The sequence below is a fragment of the Cylas formicarius genome, unplaced genomic scaffold (assembly GCF_029955315.1).
Source record: "Cylas formicarius isolate icCylForm1 unplaced genomic scaffold, icCylForm1.1 PGA_scaffold_8__14_contigs__length_24414737, whole genome shotgun sequence".
Lineage (NCBI taxonomy): Eukaryota > Metazoa > Arthropoda > Insecta > Coleoptera > Brentidae > Cylas > Cylas formicarius.
In genome coordinates this window covers 7,372,629-7,394,481 of record NW_026844361.1, presented here as the reverse complement: position 1 = coordinate 7,394,481, position 21,853 = coordinate 7,372,629, and the positions used below count along the sequence as shown (strand labels likewise).

The 21,853-nt window shown below is 36.9% G+C and overlaps 1 protein-coding gene across 1 annotated transcript in view; it reads right to left on the bottom strand.

The window, feature by feature from the left end:
- Positions 1 to 21,480, bottom strand: part of LOC132706415 (polycomb group protein Psc-like) — a 118,408-nt gene extending 96,928 nt beyond the window's left edge. Inside the window, exon 1 of the mRNA XM_060677745.1 lies at positions 20,970 to 21,480. The gene's annotated coding sequence lies outside the window, so the exon portion shown is untranslated. The remainder of the gene's footprint in view (positions 1 to 20,969) is intronic.
- Positions 21,481 to 21,853: the final 373 nt, after the last annotated feature.

Genomic DNA, 21,853 nt, shown 5'->3' with positions numbered 1-21,853 from the left:
TTTTTATAACTTTCCTCAAAACATATATAACGCGCTGTCCTGTGTGTGTCCTGTGTGCCGAGTTTGAAGCCGAAGTTTATCAATTAAATATTATAGAAAAACTAATCATAACTTCGCTTAACTTAAATCAATAACTTAGGATGGTATTAGTAAAATGTCTTCAAATTCGTCACATAGAGCATCCGTACAGATATTAAGTCGGGTTGTATGTTTACATGGTAAGTAATGGGTGTTTTTTCTTCGATGTATAGAACTTTAAGTTGGCATTACTGTTCAAGATGGCAACCGATTTAACAGATGTCAAGTGATTTATTCTCAGTTTGGTTTGGCAATTCATCATGAATTCATCAAGTAAGGCGTAGATTCGTCGAATGGGCCCAAAACGAGATTGCCGTTGTTCCCGATTTTCATAAGCAAATTTTGTTTAGCGATGAAGGGCACTTCTGGTTGAATGGCTACGTCAACCAACAAAACTGCCGCATTTGGAGCGAAGCTAATCCTTAAGTGTATGTCGAAACACCGTTACATCCAGAAAAACTGACTGTTTGGTGCGCTTTATGGGCTGGTGGAATCATTGGTCCGTACTTCTTCAAAAACGATGATGGCCAAAACGTTACAGTCAATGGTGATCGGTATAGAGCTATGATTACTAACTCTTTCATTCCAGAATTGAATAACCATGAAGTCCAGGAGATCTGGTTTCAACAAGACGAGGCAACATGTCACACAGGTCGTGCCACAATCGATTTATTGAAAGACACGTTTGGTGACCGCCTAATTTCAGGTTTTGGACCTGTGAATTGGCCTCCAAGATCTTGTGATTTAACACCGCTAGACTACTTTCAGGGGGGCTATGTAAAGTAATTGGTCTATGCGGATAAGCCACAAACGCTTGACCATTTGGAAGACAACATTCGCCGTGTTATTACCGATATACGACCACAAATGTTGGAAAGTCATCGAAAATTGGACGTCCAGATTGGACTACATCCGCGCGAGCCGTGGCGGTGATATGCCAGAAATCATATTTAAAATCTAATGCCACAAGATTATCTTTCGGATAAATAAAATTCACGTCAATCGAATAATCCATCGTTGTTTTATTGCAACTTAAAGTTCTATACATCGAAAAAAAACACCCCTTATAATATTAATGCTAACCTTAATAGTAAAGCCAAAATATAAGTATAAAAGTTCAATTGTAACAAAAACCTCAAAAAATGAAAAATAAACAGCAATTCTGGTGTACAAGACGTACATTGGGACGCCAAGTTCTGCTGATTCGGAATCATCATTAAACGAATCGTCATTATGATGTGGCACTTGCGAGATTTTCTTTGCGAGTAATATATGAACCTTCTGACCAAATTGATGAACACTAACTTTATGGGAGGGAGCGAAGCGTCATAATGGATGAGAAGGACAGGGAAGCAGAGCAGATAGGATAGGAAGACTAACCCAAACATGAGCCTGTTAATCTAAACAAGACGTGTTGGCTTTGATCCTCATTCAAAACAGAACATCCTGGTATAATTTAATGTGGGGGGAAGTAGCGAAGATTCGCCGTCATAATGAATTAGAAGGGCAGAGACGCATAGCAGATAGAACCTTCTGACACTTTTAGCAGACTACCAACTTGGCTTACACTGTTCTGATTATTCTGGATATGCCCCACAATTATTAACCGGAAAAATAATCTGACACGATCGCATACAAAACGTGGTAAATCATTTTCACAATTTTCGTATGGACCGACCGATTTCGTAACCTTAGTGACAATTACGGTTCCAACCGAGTTGGCGAGCACTAACCTCGACCACAAAGTCAATGTTATCTGTTTTGTTTATTTTGACCGCCTAAATTGGTCATTTTGAAAACTATGGCCGGCTGGTTCGGTGAGTCAGAATTAGAATTCGTTTCAATCCAACCCGAACATAATGGAGAGACCAGTAGCGGTGACTTGCCGTTTGGTCTTTTCGGGTCGGGAAAATTTGTGCCGCGTTGCCAAATTTTCCGTCTCGCGTGGCAAAAACTTGTACGGAGCTTCAAGATAAAAAAAACGCATCTCAAGCCAAAGGCGAAATAATGGCAACGTCGCCGCTTCGAACCTTGCTCTTCTCGAGCACGCAGCCCGGTCAATATTTAACCGTAAAACGGATATATACACGAGATGGGACACGTGATGATTATTTATTATTCATATGCCGGATTTCGGTAAATCGACTCCGGTGCTTTATGATAAGTCAACATTGAGCGTTTCGTGCTTGCTACGGTTCGAGTTGCGAGCAACTTTTCATCGCTAGGTAAAAAAAAAATTACATTTTTATCCGTGTTGAATAAAATGAAAGCACCAGTCTTAGAGTTTTATCAATCTGGTCAAATCTAACTCTAGGTTGCCGATTAGAATATGCCATGACATTCTTTAATATTATGAACGAGGATGAGTGTTAAACACGCTTTGCTTAGAGTAACTGACTCATGTTGTAGTTAGTCTTCCTGTTCTATTCTATCCGCTATGTGCCTCTGTCCTTCCGATTCTCTATTCGGGCAGATCTTCGCTTCCTCCTCTGAAGTTGGAGTTCCATTAATTTGGTCAGCAATATTGAAGTAACGTTTTATCCACATTCCAAGTTGCAGATTAAAAACAATTACTTTGATGTTCTTTAATGTTTTGACGAAGGATGAAAACTGACATGCCTTGTTTTGAGTGACAGACCAATGCCATCCTATAATATACCATATTCTATCCTATCTATCTATAAAATTCAGATCCTCCTATCAATTATGCCCGCACATCTTCGCTCCCTCCCCTAGAAGAACGCTGTACTCTCGAAGAGGTACAGAACTATGGGGTTTTTAAATAATTTCTTGGACTAGCTTACCCTAGCCCCGGTAAGCTCTCACAATATATTCTTTAATGTTTAATGTCCTCGGGATCCATCATGCCGGACGCTCTCTCCTCTAGAGTTAGAATTCCATTTATTCGGTAAGACCTCTTGAAGTAACATTTCGTCCACACTCCAGATTGCATATTAAAAAATATACTATAGAATAATATACTAAATGTTTTAAATGAGGATGAAAGCTGATACGCCTTCCTTAAACTAAAAGACCCATTATCTCTTTAGTTTTCCTATCCTATCTATTCATACAATTCCGATCCTTCGGTTTATTATGCCCATACATATTCGCTCGCTCCCCTAGAAAAGCCCTGTAATCTCGAAGAAGTACAGAACCTCTTTCATGGAGAATTTTCGATACTTCCTCGGACTCAATGAATTGCGCAGCTGGTTTTGGAGATGAATTGCAGTTTTCTCCTATCGTAAATACAACCTGAGGCCAACTTTTGGTACCGAGCCATAGAGGCTCCCACCATTATAACCCTCGACGGCCTCAGTCTCAGTAAACTCTCCCAATGTAGAGAGAACTGTATCTGACTAAAGAAGAATAAATTCTTATTACAAAAATAGTTTTATATGGGGCATTAAAGAATAGAATAGAAGGATAAAGAACTTTTTGTGTGACATCAGATTAAGATTAAGAATAAAATTTCTAGATCATAGGGAAAGCAGAAAGAGTCGTGTCTGCTTATTACTTATATAAATCTACAAGACTTTAGAAAACTCATTTGTTAACTTATTTACTAATAACACGTTTACCTCAGTTTCTGAAATGGATGGCGAAGAAATAGCTACTGAGCTGAATATCGAAATAAATGACTGAGTCCAAATAAATTAAAATTAAACCGCTCAAAAACCAAATGCCAATTGGTCAAAAATCCAACTCTTGATATTGGTAGATATAAAGGATAAAAAAATTGAATTGAGTATTTCAGAAATTAAATACTTAATAGCGATCTCACATCCATACTTATGTGAATTCTGCCTCATTTCTCATACGTTTCTTATATCTTGTAAGTTACTTATTTAGCACATGGTTAGTATTATACATACATCATTACAAACCTATTTATTAAATGCCACGAGGCATACATATCAATATAGTACAGTCATCTTCATTCTAAATAATATTTCTTTAGCTTTCTTAGAAACAATTTGATAGTACTAACCTCCTTTAGTTCACTCGGAAGAGCATGAAGATAAGATTGAAATTGTTCTTTGATCTAACATCATGACTATGCTTTTCACTTCTTTGGGTTAAGTATGGCGGTATTAAATAATTTTTTATTTTATATGTCATGATGAGTCTCGCCACCTCAATGCTCCCGACACAGAAAACTAGCCCAAGGAATTCAGAATTAAATCAATGAGTGCGTAACGACTACAACAAAGAACGACCCGCATTGCGTTGTTCTGCAACAACTGTAACCTATGCATCTCCTCTCCACTACAGGCTTGTAAGAGAGAACTGCAATAATTAAAATGGGGAGATATAATGGTATTATATATCAATAATCTAGATCAGTGTTGAGTCACTGACATATTCTATAAAGAAATCCATCTGTGCAATCAAGTGATAGGCCCAGCTACAGTATTTCAGAAACCCGTTCCGAGTTTAGATTGAGTTTATTTTCACAAAACCATGCTTACAACAAAGACAGCGCCGAGTTGATAGCACCAACAGGTGATCCAAAGTCATTTCCCTTTATCGAGAGAAATGTATCATCCGCAAATAAGTTGGGCCTGTTTAAAATTTTTGTCTGTATCAATGATATACATATAATAAAAAAGTGGCTCTAATACACTTCCCTGAGGAACCCCTATGTCATTACTAGTACACCCTGATACCGAACCTTTAATTCTAGTTTTATGATGCATATTATAAAGATAATTTTTTATCCATTATAGTACATTTGCTGACATCTTCAACTTTTTAAGCAAGTCATCACAGCTAATGGTTTGAAGGCTCCCTTAAGGTCTATGAAAACAGCAACAATAACACCTCCCTCACCTTACGCCACTCAGAACAAATATACTGTAACGCTGATTCGCACGAATGGTACTCCCGGAATGTCCCCCGTACACATAGTTATGGTCGTCAAACTGTGCCTGAAGTGGTTCGCAAACAACAGTCTTTCAAATTTTATCAATCACCGGTAACAAATTGATGGGTCTAAACTTTTTTGGTTTTGTAGGATTCTGGGATTGGTAATTGGAGCTATTAACCTTGCTTTTGCCTCTTTAGGAACTTCACCGGTCGCCAACGAAGTATTTACCAAATAAAGTGACGTGTAACGCAGGCAGTTCATTAGAAAAATAAGTCTAATAAGTTATGGAATTGCACATAATCACGAATCAAGTTGTCTAAAATTATATTTGGGAGGAAGATAAAATTTTCAGGAACTGAATAAGGTCTAAAAATATTCAAAGAAAGACTTAGAATACATTTGCGTAGTTCGTAGTGTATTTATGTGAATTATAATAGGCTATTTAAATAGCCAGGTGCTAGAATAAATTAATTATTTTTATTATATTTAAATCGTTCTTCAGTGCACTACGGGAGGCTCCTGTCCAAGTTTGTTTGTGTTACATTTCGTCAATTCACCCACCCAGTTAACAAACAACGGTTAAAGCTTCTACAGAGGTAAAAGCAAAAGCCCAAATTTGCAAATGAGCTTGGCGCCTATGTGTAAAGTGTAAACTTCAAATTATAGCTATAGCTATTCTTTTAATTACATCATCGCCCGGTAAATATTCGACACCGGATGGCGGATTCCCATGACACTAACGGCAAACTGTCTGAAAAGAGACGACGAGACAAATGATGTGCGACGGAGAGGGATGAAGGGGCAAGAAGTACACGCGGTCCTAAACGAGGGTCTCGTGACTAATCTCCTCTCGCACCGTTGAGAACGTCATCGTTCACGTGACGGGTCGTCTTCCTCTTTCCATGTCTCCATTTTGCGTTTAATTCGGCTTGATCATCGCGGTCATTACGGCGGGTATCGCCATTTGGAAACACTTTTTATATTAATGGACGACAACAGCAGGAGATTTCGTTGAGAAACGCACGACAATGACAATTGAATATTTAGAAAACGGTTTTATCACTTTCTGGTCCTTACACTATGGTCATTGGTTCCGATCACGTATGACAATGACAACGGAATAATCAGAAAACTGTTTTATCACTCTCTGATCCTTAGACTATGGTCATTGCTTCCGATCACAAAGATGTCATTCATAAAGTTTACCAAACATAAATAACCTAACACTTTTAATGAAGGTTTTATAATGTGGATGGAAGAAAATGCTTAGACACTAGCAGGCAACATGCTTCCCATGTTCCCTACCAGCTCCTTGTATCTCTGGAAAATTCAATAACATTTCCTATATAAGTGATCTAATTTAATTATATTAACCTATTAACCTGATCACAATTTTCGTGTAGTAATAAAAATATCATTACTCGAACAAACGTCAAAATATACTACAATACCGAAGCGCAGTTCAAGACAGATAACGCTTACAATTACCCATAGGATTTAAAATCCTTGACACGGTTGGAACGATATCAGCGGAGCGTCACGTGTTATTCCGCAAATTTGATTAAAAAGTTAAACAAATCCTGCAGAGGTTCCACGATGACTCAGGCTTTAAGTATGAAAACCACTCTGGCTATCGTTCGTTTCGTGGCCTTTGATAGCACGACGTGCATTATCAAAGAGACGGGATACTTACATTATACTTATAGGTGATAATAATTATGATTATATACAACGCTTGAGATAGTAAAATGATTTACCAACTCAACGACATTACTTCAGACTCAAAATTAGAGTGCTATTCCTGCCAAGACAGTCTCAAGTACTTAATACGTGGTAGACGATAGAAATCATTTTTTGTCAAACGTGGTTGGAGCTCAATAGTTATGGAGTTGCTCATCATCGAGAAGTCTTATAAATGGAAAAATGAGTAACTTGAAAAAGAACTCCCGTGCGCGAAGATAAGCCCGCAGGCACAGCAAGTTATATGGGTATATTAATGTGACGTTAAACAACCCCCTCGAAAGGGCCGATATCCGTTCGGTTCGAATGGCGAGAGAGATGGGGAGTCGACGAAGAGAGAACGACGAAGACGGGATATAAAGAACCGCGCTCGCCCCCTCCCCGCGCACTTCCCGAAGTGCATTTCTCGGAAGGAGTCCCAACAATAATGGTGGAAGGTTCTGTTTATACGCCGCGAGCAACGTTGCCAGATTTCCGACGCCGGAACAGCTGTTTCCGTTCAATTTCTGCCCGTTTCGCCACGAACAAACCTAGAATCCGAGTCCGCTTGTCTAAGACGTACGATCGGGAGGTGCATCTAAGAGGATGAATTAAATAAATGCTCTATTTAACTGGATTTGTTTTGTCGCTTGGTCATTGCGACGTGGCAACGCTGTCGGCTCGAGCCGACCGTAACTAAGGGGGAGAAAAATCCGAAGAAAATGGGAAAATTGATACCCTCCTTTTCGGAAAGTAATGACGTCTTTATTCGGCGACAGAGGTGCGAGATGATATCTCCCGAAGTCTGCTGCCCCGCGGGACTGTTTGTAAGTCGATGGGCAGGTTAATTGAAATGTCGCGGTATCCACATACGAGATGTTTTCCGTTAGGTTGCTAAGACCAACGAGTGGTTAGTTTAATATTCGAAGCGATCGAAATCTTAGAAATACTGTTTCATAACATGCTGATATACTAACTCAGCTAGTATTGGAACTGGTCAATAGACCACTTTTTAATTGACTAGTCGCAAAATGTTTTAAATAACATCTTGCAATTGTAGAGTGTTTTCTCTGAGATGATTTAATAATAATATCTATTTTATATTAAATTATTATTACGCTAATTTACCTATAACCCTATTCAAGGAATACGATACTTAACGATTCGCGGAATCCCAATAATAATTATTGACTCCATTTGGTTCTCGGAACGTACAATATAAATAAATATAAATTTTATGGTATTTTTAAAACTATTTCGGTCAATTGACCAATCAATTCAATCAATTGATACAAAAAAAATTACCGGTCAATTCCATAACAGTTGTACGATTTACCGCTTTGTGGAGTTTACTTTCTTTTCACGATGGGAAGAGATCAATGCTACAGGAACCCACGCCTTCCAGCTATTACATCGAGAATCTATTAGAGACAAAGTTTCATTTATTTTTGTGTTTTATTATTTTAACAATCCTCCTTGGAGCTACTGAAAGTGGGATTTTAGGTTGATAGCTGCAGGTTTCATATAGTTTTAGGAATTTTCCGATCAATCAATTTTAATATTAAATGTTTAAATATTAAAACTCGATGTCGTTTATATATGTAAAAAGACTACTTTTAAATATAATAAATATATAAATAAATAAATATAAATTGAATAAAGTAAATCAGTTAACAAAAAAGATGACCTTGGCGTTATGTTTCATTCGAAATTAAAGTTCAATGAACATATTTGAAAAATAATAAGAAGGGCATACAGAAATCTTGGATTCTTAGTTAGAAAAGCAAAAAAAAAGGGACCACGATAGACATGTCAACAAGCTAGAGCGTTATAACACTGCACAACAGAAAAGTGATGACTCAGTTTCTTTTTAAAATCGTTAATAACGAAGCCTTTGACAATGAACATTGAGTTCGGTATACTTAAGTGTCCCAAATAAAACACGTTTAAAAAGACCTTTTTACGAATTTATGATATAAGACAGAATTTCTGGGAAATTTTTGTATGTGCCTCTAGAGATTTCCCATTATTTATGAATTGACCCTTACGAAAGGTTTATGTCGAAAATTCTCACTTGTTTTTCGAAAATTCCTCAAAAATTTGCCCAAGTAAACTAAAACCACACAAAAGTACATCTATAGATAATTACCAGTTGGAATCCTCAGTCATAATAATGGTTGCAACTTAAAATCAGTACCAAAGTAAAATCGATATATCGATTTATATGTGACTTGACTTATTTTAATTAATTTTAATTTTAATTAATAATTGACTTATTTTAATTAGCCGATTTCCTATACTTCTTTGTTATGGAGAAACTTTTTAGACATATTGTAAGTGTAGTACCTAATTAGATTTTAAGCTGATTTATAAGATATTTGCAACTTGTTATTGAGTAATTGAACTAATAAATAAATAAATAAAATATAAGACCTCGACTCACACCAGTGGCGATTCTTGAAACACCAGGAAAGCGACGTTCTCCTGGGAACAATTGTTTTATCATACATATTTATTTTTTTATTAAAATAACGGAGATAAAGCAATCGTTCTCCTGCAAAAGCAGTTCCCAGGTCACAGAATTAAAATTCAGAAATCAAGCTTTGCACAAACTTCTAAAGCAAGTGAAGGCATGGATGACGCCCACGCCATACCACCCCAATACCATACCGGTTGATAATTCTACGTTAATGGAACATTAACGCCTCCTCACGGATTCCTACCCAACGATCCGTGTATCAAATAGTTTAGGATTTTTTTAAAGCGGCGTTGTCTCGAATCCGTACGGTGCGACGCTATCCATGTTGCTTAATAATGCTGTGACCTGGGGCAATGAAACGCGGCAAATTGATACGTTCGCAGGCAGACGCGCGCATCCCATTCGGCAGCATCGCCGCTGAGGTGCGTATATATTTTAGTCTCAGCGCACGCAGGCATACCGAATACTTTCTCTGTTATAGAGACTCGCTTTCAGAACACTTCACGTGCTGTTACATGGCAAGATATCTAAAACTGTTAAGCATCTCCTTCGGCATCTCTGAGCCAAGATCAAAATTTTTTAGAATCATTTTTGATTACGCCACTATACGTGACGTAACTGCAAAACTGTTCAGACTGGACTAACAAGATGCCAATGGATATTTCTTTCTTCAACTGCCAGGTTTTCTCTCTCATAATGAATTCTTCTGCTACAACAAAAAATCCACGAAATGGATCAACTTTCTACAGGTAGTGCAAAGAATGGGCAATCTGGTAGCTGTTAATAGATGCGTAGAAGAAGAAGTAGAAAGTCTTTAGATTTTTACGGCGAGGACAGTATCATTTATCAAATCGAGTATTGTAATCAGCCGTGATAAACACGCCTGTATTGAGTTACGAAAAAGTGACGTAACGCGCGAGTGGGTCGCGTTTTGGACTGCCAATTCAACCTTTGCGAAGCACCGATTCGAATCGAGTCATCCGTAAAATCAAATCGATTGCTCTTTTAATGAGGCCTTTCTTGCTTTACGGCTTCGAAAAGCAACCCGTCCCGGCAGTTGTTTTTAATATCAGCATCTCGACCGCCTTCAAAAATAATGGGAAACGAACTCAGACCATCGCACATTTGGATAAATTTCAATAATTTTGACCGAAATAAAAAAATCTTAAAAAACATTATGGAGAAAAAAAAATCGAGTTTCTTGTGACATTTTAGTTATATACATAAGTTAATACTACCTTATAGGTTTATAGATAATTAAACTTCCAAAAAAATATTTGATATTTTATTCATTTATTATTAATTACAATTAATAATAAATTAAAATAGTAGATAGGGCAAATCCGCAACGAAATTGAGTTTTATGCATATCTACTGCTTAAAAATCGTAGCACGATCTTTTATAGGACACGGATAGCAAAAGCAGAGATTCAATTAGTTTTGAGAATGTTTTCTCTATGACGCATATTGAAAAGCTGAAAAGAATAGCTATGGCAATGCTTCTGCATTAGGTCCCGGAATAAAGAAACAGGTTACAATTTTTTTAATTTGGCTTAACTTTATATAAATTCCTTAACCATCTAAAGGTAGTCTTAACATAATCTGGGCATTTTTATTTTGATTTACAATGGAATAATATAGAATTTGATACAGAAATAGTGTAACTAGTTATATCCATAATTTAATTTTAATAATTACATGGGAAATAATTGTCAATACTCATTAAATGTTATTGTGCATTTAACTTGTTTTACTCATACGCTCATAAACTTTATTTAACTAATTTCGGCTTTTTGTTAAAAGGAAAAATGCATTTTTATATCCAGTAAAAAAATTACATTATAGGAAACTTTACAATTTTTTTAAAATCTATTTTGTTTTTTATTTCTTACTAATTATTTAATTAAGCACGTAAGGAATTTAGGTTTGCATTCTGATATATTCGTTAAGGAAATCTAAAAATTGTACTTCCAATCATTTAGTCCTATTTCAATTTAATTTTTGTGGTGCTAGATTCAGAGGGTACAAAATTTTTGTGTTCAATTTGTATTTGGTAAAAACGAGAAACTAGATGGTTATCAATGGAAAATCGATGTAAATTACACGCAGTATTACTCTATAGTTTTATATATATAACATATGCTTTTCCTAACCTAGTGAGTAAGATAACATAACAATGTACAAGTACAAAATAAATTATAAACACATTATGGGCATTGGGTGACTTTATACCTATTATATATTATCTTATTATCTTATCCTTTACTTATAACCATTGCTTATTATGTGTTTACATTCCACTTTTGTTGTTCAAAGGTTTCAGTTTGCGGAAAACTTTTCAATCTCTTATTGGTAGGTATTTTGGGGGCGGAACTATGATTAAATTTAATCTCCTGTATTATTATTATATGTCCGTTTGACGTACCATTTAACGCCCGTGTTTAAATATAAACAATCATTTTTTTACTAATTATACCCCACTTATTCTGGTGTATAAAAAAAGTAGAGCCAAAGGTTTTTATTTCTCTTTATGGCCAAAATGCTTCGATATCATCCCATACAGTGCGCGTCCCATTCAAGAGCATCGGGCGGGCGCTGATACGCCACTGTCTCCGCCTAATAACAGTAATATCTCATTCGTAATGGATAGCTAGCGCTCCTGAAAAAACCGCCATCGATGAATACGAAACAAACCCAATATTCGAGGCTTTATTCGGCCCATTTACCGGGGAGCCTTTTCCCGAATGTCAGCTGCATGCCTACCTAATGTTCGGAGCTACATGTATACGTCCTATACGTTCATGCATTATTTATTTAGTTGCGCTCCGGTTTTTGATAAAGCGTTTCCTGCACGCAAAAATTCACGTGGAGATTTTATAAAACGATTGGCCCGTCGGATCGGTCTTTATTGCACCGGAGTATTGCGAATATTGGCTCGGAAATGGAGGGGGGAGTTGCCCCGGCAAAACTTGGTCAGGTGGTGAAAGTTCCTGCCTATCGTGTAAATCAACCTGCTGTCGCCACCGCCGATAATGTCGCGATTCGAGATCCCGCGATTAATTCTTTTCCGTTTAGTTTGCATAATTTTCACTCCTAAAGTCTACTTCGCAAACGTGTAGGGGAATAAAACACCATTAGGTATGCAAAGGGACCACAGAGTTGATAATTAAGCCGACTTCATTGTTTGGCACTGCAAAATTCTATATTTCAAAGACGTTTCAGTACTATACTCGTCGTAATCAAGATCCTACACGATCTCTCCTTCTTTAATGAGTTACTGAAATGTTGTTCGGCAGTTCTTTGGTGCCACTTCCTCATTGTCTTGACCAAACAATAGCACAAGGTCTTTCATTTTGAAAGTTGCCTTGTGTCTTGCTACAATCCTTACTTATAAAATTCAGTTCGCAATGACATACCAGATACACTAAGTTCTTCTGCTTTAACTTCCACGACGTATTTCAAAAGCGTATGACTGCATGTAATAGTTTTTATCAGATTATCTTCGGATTCTACATTATTTATGTTTAGCCAGTCGACAGCTTCTTGCGACGTGAAATTCCGGAAATCTTTATGAAATCATGATATATTTCTAAAGTTTTCTTAGACTTTTGAACATTTTCTATTAAAGCATCTTTTAATAAACAAATATATACTTCTTAATGGTGTAAAACTTTATAATCTTTAGAAGATAAACAATTTTCATTCTATAATTTTAAACGCAAAGCAGGAAACTTCCTGATTCATCATTAGAAGAAATAAAGATCTATTCTCGCAGTTGGTATTTAAAAATTAACAGCTCTGGTTCATGTTTGCTATATTGAACTTTTTCATATTAAGGTATAAAATCCGTATTAAACTTAATTATGAATTCATATTACTGCCATAGTGCCTTCTTGAAATTATTCTCCTTTTATATTTTCTTATTTATAGTAATACACAATCAAAATCATTGGCAAATAAGAAAAAAATTAAGAAACAATATTTGGAAGAAAATTTCAAAAATATTATTTTATGTTTAGATTTTACTTTAACATTGCGCCTGACAATACTCTTTTCCATTTTATGGAAAGAAGTTTTGTGTGTAGTTTTTATTTATTTTTTAATTTTAATAGTTTAATATTTTAATTTACTTTAATAAAAAGGTTCTACCTATGCTGATAATATAGGAATTTTTGAAGCGAGATGATTATTTAATTGCGAGACATTTGGAATCATTATTTCAATCAATAACAAGTGTCATTTCACATCAACCAATCATACGACAGGCTTCTGTTTAGATGTAGCATTTCTATAGAAGCGTTTTTTTTTTCAAAATCTGGGTTAAATGTTCTTGGAAAACTACTAAGGGTGTGCGCCGTAAATGCTAGTCTTAACTATGACTACTACTGACTCGTCCAGAAGATATTTTATGATTTCCTCCTTTTTCATGTCCCGTGTGCCACTACTGAAGATTCTGCTAAAAATTCCTCTTCACTCTTCCCTTTCACTGAAGACACCTTACTACCCGTTGATTGAAGCTTTTGGAGCTTGGTTTATATTTTTTCCTTGCCCCATTTTCGGTAGTACCAAGATCTCTTCGGTACTGCTTTATACTTCTCAAGTATTTTCGTCGGCGGTAAACAATTTCGTCGCTTTCCATTAAAAGTGTTTTATCTATGCTTTTTCCAGACAAAATGTACTTCCATCTTTGCTAGGGTCAATTAAAGTCTTATGTGGGGTGAGCATTTCTTGTTAAAAAGAGGAAGACTGAAATTTTTTTGAATTACACTTTTGGTGTTGTCATCAAGGACTATTGACGCTCTGCCTAGACTTTTTGGGAGACTCCTCATAAACTGTTGTCTTTGTCTCCAGCAATAATTTAAAAATACAGGATTTTCCATCGCGGGAGAACATCGGCCGATAGTTTCTTGTACAATCGTATTTTATGAAATCATGTACATTTGAAATAACCTACCCACTAATAGTGGAAAATTATTGTAACAACTTTTAATTGTTGATGTGAATATTTTTTTTTGTTACTAATTTTATAATTTTTCTGATAGCCAAGCCGTTAAAAATTTTTTAAACATCAGATTTACTTGTATCATTGTGTATACTTACGACTTTTCAGTGGACACTACTTACATTGGAAATGAATTAGTGATTAATTAAAGTAATTTAAATGTAATAAACTCCAATAAAATAAACAAAAATATGGATAAATTCAAGCGGATATTTGATGTAGTTAAGCATATATGAAGCAAATTTTGTAATAATTATATAGACAAGCTTAGAAACCTTGAAAGAAATTTTTAAACCAGTTCACATCACTCTTGAAGTACTCTTGACACAAGAGACGATAAGCTGAAGGTAATAATAAAAGGAAGATATTAAGGAATAATCACGAATGACGAAGAATCTGTATTGCTGAGAATAGATGAGTTTCAACACAGCAAATGTGAAATGATTAAGAGAAGTGAAAAGAAAACGGACTTAAATAAACCAGGCGGGTAGAGGAGAAACGTCTAACCAAATTTTTCTGTAGGGTTTCCTCCACTTCAGAATTCACTTCGACGAAGATCCTTCGTAAAATATTGACTTATTCTCGAAAACAAAAAAATACCGTGTAAATATTTGATGAATTTTTCGAAAAACCATCAAAACCGAACCGCCACCGTCCCTGTCGGGGTTTTATCTTCCCGCCGACTCGCGCTTATCAAATTTTCACGCCGCTTCGGTTCCGAGAGTGAATGGACGGATTACGCACCGTTGCCAGATTTAACCGAAACAAAATCAACGGCCTCAACCCTCGGAGTAACGGAGTTGTAATGCACGTAAAGAACCACGTGATGTCACCTTGCAAGATTTTTTTACTTTATTTGCTAAGAATTTTCTTTAGTCTTAATGTCTCAATTGTTTTCATTTCCACACCACGGGCATATCTCAGCATCTCAGTTGTTCCTAATTTCTTGGCTTTTATTTCAAAACCTCTACTTCTGACAAACATTCCCCTCCTCCATAGTCCGTATTTTTGCAAGTCACATCATACACTTCATTATTGCAAAATAAATTGAGTTAAACACAAGTCCATGGATCCAAATCACTTACCTCTTTTCATTTTTAGAGTGTTTGGCTTCAACACTACTTATAATACTATAAGCTATTTTTGAAGTTCGACTGGGCTGAAACATCTCCACTAACCTCAATAACATAACAATAACAAAACTATTTGTAAACTTTCTGGGTTCCCCCTGCGTCGGTGATTACAGTAACCTGTGGACATTTTTTTAAAAATAAACAGTACCAATAATCGACTTTTACAAGAAACTTTATATACACAAGACGAAGTCTAGCCTGTGGCTAATCAAACTTAACTCTGGTGAGGCCAAATTGTATCCTACCGTACTAAAACCTAATTGATGCGAATGAGAATGGGCGTTACTCCACCATAACTCTTGGTGACCAAAAGATCTGAAAAGATATAAGGATATGTTCTCAAACCCATAAATTCAATCTATTAATTGTGTAGTGGGAGCAATTCAAAAATTTTTTTTTACACAGAAATTTCAATATTATGATTCCTTAAGTTGTAGTTATGAAGATTTGCATTAAATGGTAGGTAATCTTTGACAAGAATAATTTTTATGAATAAATAAAACATGGCAGAGGCATAGCTCTGTGTTGACAGGAAAAAGCACGACAAGACTTCTTGATGCTCTACGCCAAAGTCAATTTTGCTGCTGCTTCCCCACACCACTATACTATAACAGAATCTCAGTCTTCACCTTAGAGTTCATCAAAGCTGACCAACGATTTAAACACTCCCACCAGAAATGTAATGCTAGAAAGCTCATAACATAACTGATCTATGTGAGCCGACTAGTTTAAGATATCATCGACTTGACAGTTTTTTGTTCACAAAGGCGGTAATCCGTTGGAATGAAATTAATCACAGCACCTATTTTTGAAAAAATGTTTTTTTTTGTTAATTTTAAAAATTGCAGGAAGGATGACTTTTGGAGTTATTGGAAGTTTCGATTTTGAAGGGAAAAAGAATAAGTACGGTCGCTCTTTATTGGTGCACAAAGTGATAGGAAAGGAGGAGTAGGGGATCGGTTTTGAGGGTAAATATCGAAATAATAGAGTTATTCTTTGAACGTTTAATCCCGTGCGATACAAATGTGTGTCGAAAGGTGCTGGCCCGTAAAATTGCCGCTTTCAAATACCCACTTAACTAACGGTAATTACGTCAAGGAGAAATTAAGTCGTCGCCTGAGCGTACCCCCGCGGGGGCACTCTTTAGACACTCGGAGAGGAGAGCGGATCCCTACAAACGAGACGGTTTGTTTTGGGGACGTTCCTCGTTTTTTTCCCTTTCCGCGTCCCTTGTTTGTTCTCGCTTTCCGAATTTTAATTACATCAAAGTACCATGGCTCGCGGCCATCCGTTTTTTTAAATTCCTTAACGTCCGGACGTTCGCTGTCGATCCGTACGAGCAAAAAATAATTACAATAATTAACCGCTATTAACTTAATCAACTAGCATTAATAAATTAAGTTTCAATTTTACATCTAATTCTAATAAGGAGAAATTGCAATACCATAGTTGGGCTATATACTTATGATTGTGGCGCCTAACATTAGTTTTTTTTTTGAGAGAAACATCAACTGCAACAACTGCAAGATTCGATTTTTCGGCAAGACAACTGTAGATGTAGATGACATACCACATCTACCGCATCTTTTTTGATTGGCCAGCCAGCCAGAATTGCCTATTGAAGTTTTTCAATGGAGCTTATTACTAATAATATTTTCCCACGTTTTACTGGCGGTTATCTATCTCCTATCGTTGTATTTGCTTCTCATAACTTTGACCTATTCCCTGGACTATTCTGCTACATGGACAGGTTCAAAACCTACACAGGGACATGAGCTGACACATAGGGCATTCCAGAGATTTATGCGATCCTTAATCCTGTGAAGGTGAGCCCTCTGCAGAAAAAAGACATTATATTCTGCCAATTTCTGTTGTATTATGCGCAACGAGATGGATGACAGGATAGCGTGCTAAAGGGCAAGCCGAGTAAATGGCTGGTTCTAATGACCCTTAACGCCTCAGGACCAAAAGTGGAAGCTCAGTCTCAATCAAGCGCGCTACTACGATACGCTGGCAGAAATCCTACCAGGACACTGCCATCTAAGAAGGCACCTTGATATCGTGGTTGTGGATGTTTAAAATTCATTTCCTAACCAGCTGCGACACACTAGGAGGCTCTGAGAGCTCGATTGATTCTAAACTCGGCATGGAAGAATTACTGTACTTCCACGAGCTCTTTTAGGGGGGGGGGGGGTGGAGGCATTATGGATGGGAAGGCCTAAATGCAGCACGGGATATAGTATCAACGTCAACATTGTGAGGATGAAAGCTTACTGCCAGTATAACAACCTAACGTTGGATGCCAATAAAACAGAATAATAGGTGTTTTCTTGTAAGGACTTCAATAAAAGTCTTTTAATATAGAATAGTTGTTTATTTTGAACCTGACGAATATATAAAATGTCCTATAGTTTAAAAGTCATATTTTTTTAAAGCTTTTCCCTATTGCCACGTGATGTGGAGATTAAAAAAATTGGTGTTCATATGTTACGTTTTTATTATTTTGCATATGTTCATTCAAGCCTGAATTTAAATATTTGGCAAAATATAGTTTTGTGGGTGGGGCCTTTTATTGCATAATAATTTATTATCATATTTGTTTTTCCCCACCAGTGTTTTTAATTTTAATAAAATCCAACATTTGTCGACACAAGTCTAAATGGAAGTAAATTGTATTTGATAAAAAATATAGACGAACGAGTCGGTTGCCATATCTCATTTTGGATTGGACGACAACTTATGAGGTTTTAGGGTTTGTTTGAAAGTCGTTTCTAATTCACATTTACCCCAACCACTTCTACGTCGCGTAGTATATTTAAAGAAATTGTAGCAAATTTCAAAAACAAAACTTAATGGCTATTGGTGGGGGACAAACGTTCTTTCTAAATGAAAAAACAACAAGCAGGGGCGTAAATACAAAAACCGACGAATTCTGGAAGACGGAGAGGTCGATGCTTATATATACATCTTGGATGGAGCCGACGTTATTGTTAGTGTTCCTGCGGGAACACCTCCGACTTTTCTTTGTCCCGTTTTCCTTTTGTTTAACGGGATAACGTGCCCGGCGACGGCCGTTGGAACTGAAGTGTATAGGATACGAACGAGAGGGGAGAATTATTGGGATTGATGGCGATTTGACTTGTTTCTTGCCCGGGCCGCGCCAAACAGTCGTTTTTACGTTTCCCGATGCTCGTACCAATCGATGAACATATTCGCCTTTTATTAAAACGGCACTCGTAAAACGCGAAAGCCATGAAACGACGAAATGTTTTTGAATGGCGCAGTCGCCTCCGTCGAACGTTACCCAAAGGCATAACCTATAATGCGAATAAGCAAGAGGGTGGCTATATTGCCCTTTGAAATGTTTTTATCGATGCGTGCCAGGTAGAAGTCGCCGCGTCGGCCCTGTGTATATACAGGTACGTGGAAGTAAATAACTTCGCAATAAATAACCCGACAATAAGTTAAGACGTTCCAATTTTTAGGTTATGCGTTCGCGACATAAACATCTGTAACCTGCATTATTGCTGCAAATTTCTGCATGTTGTCATTGCAGATTAAAATAATGTCAAGCAAGACACTTTGGTGGTTGTAAGTAAATCCTTTTCCTCCTCACAATTGCCCATTAGAGTTATAGTTTGGTAAATTTCAAGATTTTCCTCGAATAACATTTAAGCAAAAACAAAATAAATTCCAGACAGAGCAATTATGCAATTACATCATCTTAATCTAGTTCATTACTGCAAGTCGTGAACTGACACAGGAAGTTGGTTTCTTAGTTTTGAAATCCGCATCTAAAAATGGTAGCAATATAGCTAAAATATACGGATCGTTTTTGATTACGTCACTATACGACACGTAACTGCTTAATAGCTCTGGAGTATAACATATTCGCACGTAGCAACAGGCTTTTATAAAAGTCAGCCCTAAGGGAATTTCCCTATATTTGTAGTAGGGCCCAACTAAGATAACACATAATGCAAACTATGGAGGAAAGGAAAGGGGTGGGGGTTCCAGCTAGGAAAACATTAACAAATATAAACCAAAATCATTTTATTTTATTTCATCTGAGATGAAGACAAATCCAATACTGATTTAGTTTTAGCAACTGTCGTCGACCAATTTCGTCAGTAAATCGAATTGGCATTAAGAATCAGATCTGTTAAACAGTTTTTTTCTGTGCTGCAAACACACTACATCTTCGTGTGTAAAACTGTGTGAACACACACTACAAATTAAACTTAAACTTAAGTGGATAAGAAAAAGATGCCAAATTATGCATGAGTTTTGAAATTTTCGTACCCCTCTTTTATCCGTCGAGTCAAGACAAGGGTCAAAGACTGCACAGCAGTAATTTAACTGTTTTTTTGTTTTCTGTCTTTGCTATGCGCTAACAACCTAAACCCCACTCCCCTGCCGCAATGACGCAAAAGGGAAGCGAAATCATTTCCGATACAAAGAACAACGGTCTTGAATATTCATCTTCGGCGTCTTCCTTCGTCTTAAGAAGCTTAGTACGAAAGAATGAACAAAAGGGTAAAATTTGAATCGAGTTTTAAGCGAATCGTGAATAACTTCGATTGCGCTTCAACTCTTTTAGTATCCAGTGTATAATATACAGAAAAAATAATGCTTTGTAAGGTACGGAATGTTCTTTTAGATCTGCCTACACTTTTTCTAGAATTTTAAAATATCTTCATATTTATTTAACAACACATAGGTCTTACGAAACACAAATAAATGATCGTACCAAAAAACTTGTAAAAAATAGGACACACAGCTCAAATATACCTATACCGACCCTATTAATCCTCTACAAAACCCAACATACACTGCATATATTGCCTTTGTTGCCTATTTGACGGTACATAAACATAATGATTGAGAACGGTCTTTACTTACCCCGTTAGTATTTTCTTAAACATAATTAAAGATCTGTGCATCATAATCAAAAAAGTCCCTCCATTTATGACTTTCAATTTTACGAGGGGAATTTTTCATAATAGTCCAAATTTCAACATATTTATCAATCTTGTAATAAATAGGTAGATATATATTTTAAGTTAGTCAGTGATTCGGTTCAGTTTTAAATACTTCTCTGTGTAATACTCTCCCCTCTCTATTGGAGACAATTTTGATTATGCTTAATTAATTAAGACTTACCTCGTCACTTACCTTTGTGCAATAGACGACAGCCCTCGTTCACTAATGTATCACCTATACATTTGGATGCAACGAATGGATATCTCCATGCAAATGAGAACAAGGCAATATACCCAATAAAAAATAAAAAATTATTATATGGTTACCGTTCGAGGCAAAAGAATTGACTAGTTTACGCCAAAATTTAATATCCCTCAGAAAGTATGGACAAAATGGTACGACAAATACGTCATTATGGCACTGTATCCGGACTACCTATTTTAGGCGGCAATCGAAGGTTTATTGCGTTAAATACCCAGAAAGTGTAGGCCTAAAATTGGTACTCCTTGTTGCGCCTCTGATGGTCACAGATTTTGCAATTAGCAAGCACTGCAAAACGTTGATGCTACAATGAGGTAAAAATGAATTTGTAAACAAGGTAACGCGTACGGGGTGAAGGGGGGACGCGTGCAACAGGATTGGATGCTATTATAATCATTCAGCACTGTTAACGTTAGCAAAAGCAAGCGATAGCGGACAATTTACCTTTGGGTTTCGTTTATATTCCAAGCGGCATCTGGTAATCCGTTAAATAATCCGAATTTGCACAAAACATTCACTACCGACAACTTTTCGTTTCGCACTGTCACTTTAAAGAGACGTCATGGCCCGCTGCCTCGGATCGCACCCCGAAAATTTCACCAATTTCGAATTGATTTATCGAATAACGACGCACCTATTAATTTGAACCGAATTAACGCGTTTTCACTAAAAACTTTCATCCGAACGGGGCAGCCGAATAGAAAAGGTGGGCATAAACACCCGCTGGTACGGTAAACATGCAACAATCGCCCTTAACGACGAACATAACCTATACGCATCCGCATTTCGCCGGTTTATTCGGCGTTTCCGCGGCGATTTTCACCAAAAACGGACGGAAACCGACGCCGGCCACCGTTTACGGTCGGAAAAGTGCCACGCCGCGCCACTTTCCATCGCGTACTGTTGACGAACACGAATTTTCCACGGCGAAACTCTACCACGAAGCACTCGACGGTCTCACTCGGCAGACTGATGCGTTTTGTTCACAGATGTGCGACAGAGAGGGACGGCGCGCACGGGTATATAGGCTGCCTATGTATTTATTTTCCCCTTATGTGTTTCGTTGTATATAAACCGTTCTGCCGCCGGTTCGTATTCCGCCAGCTTTTGTCGGATAACGAGTCTCGAGTACACACACACTGTTAAAATTCTATATTTATTGCAGCTGATGCACCGTCAATAGAACTCTGGTTCTATTTGCCCCCGCGGAGGATCCCGTTTGTTTGTTTTGTTATTTAGCGACAATGCTAGTAATTATTTTTTTATGGAAGCGTTGTTTAACATCGGCGCTGATAACAGACGCAGTAGTCGTTTTAAAATGCCTTGAA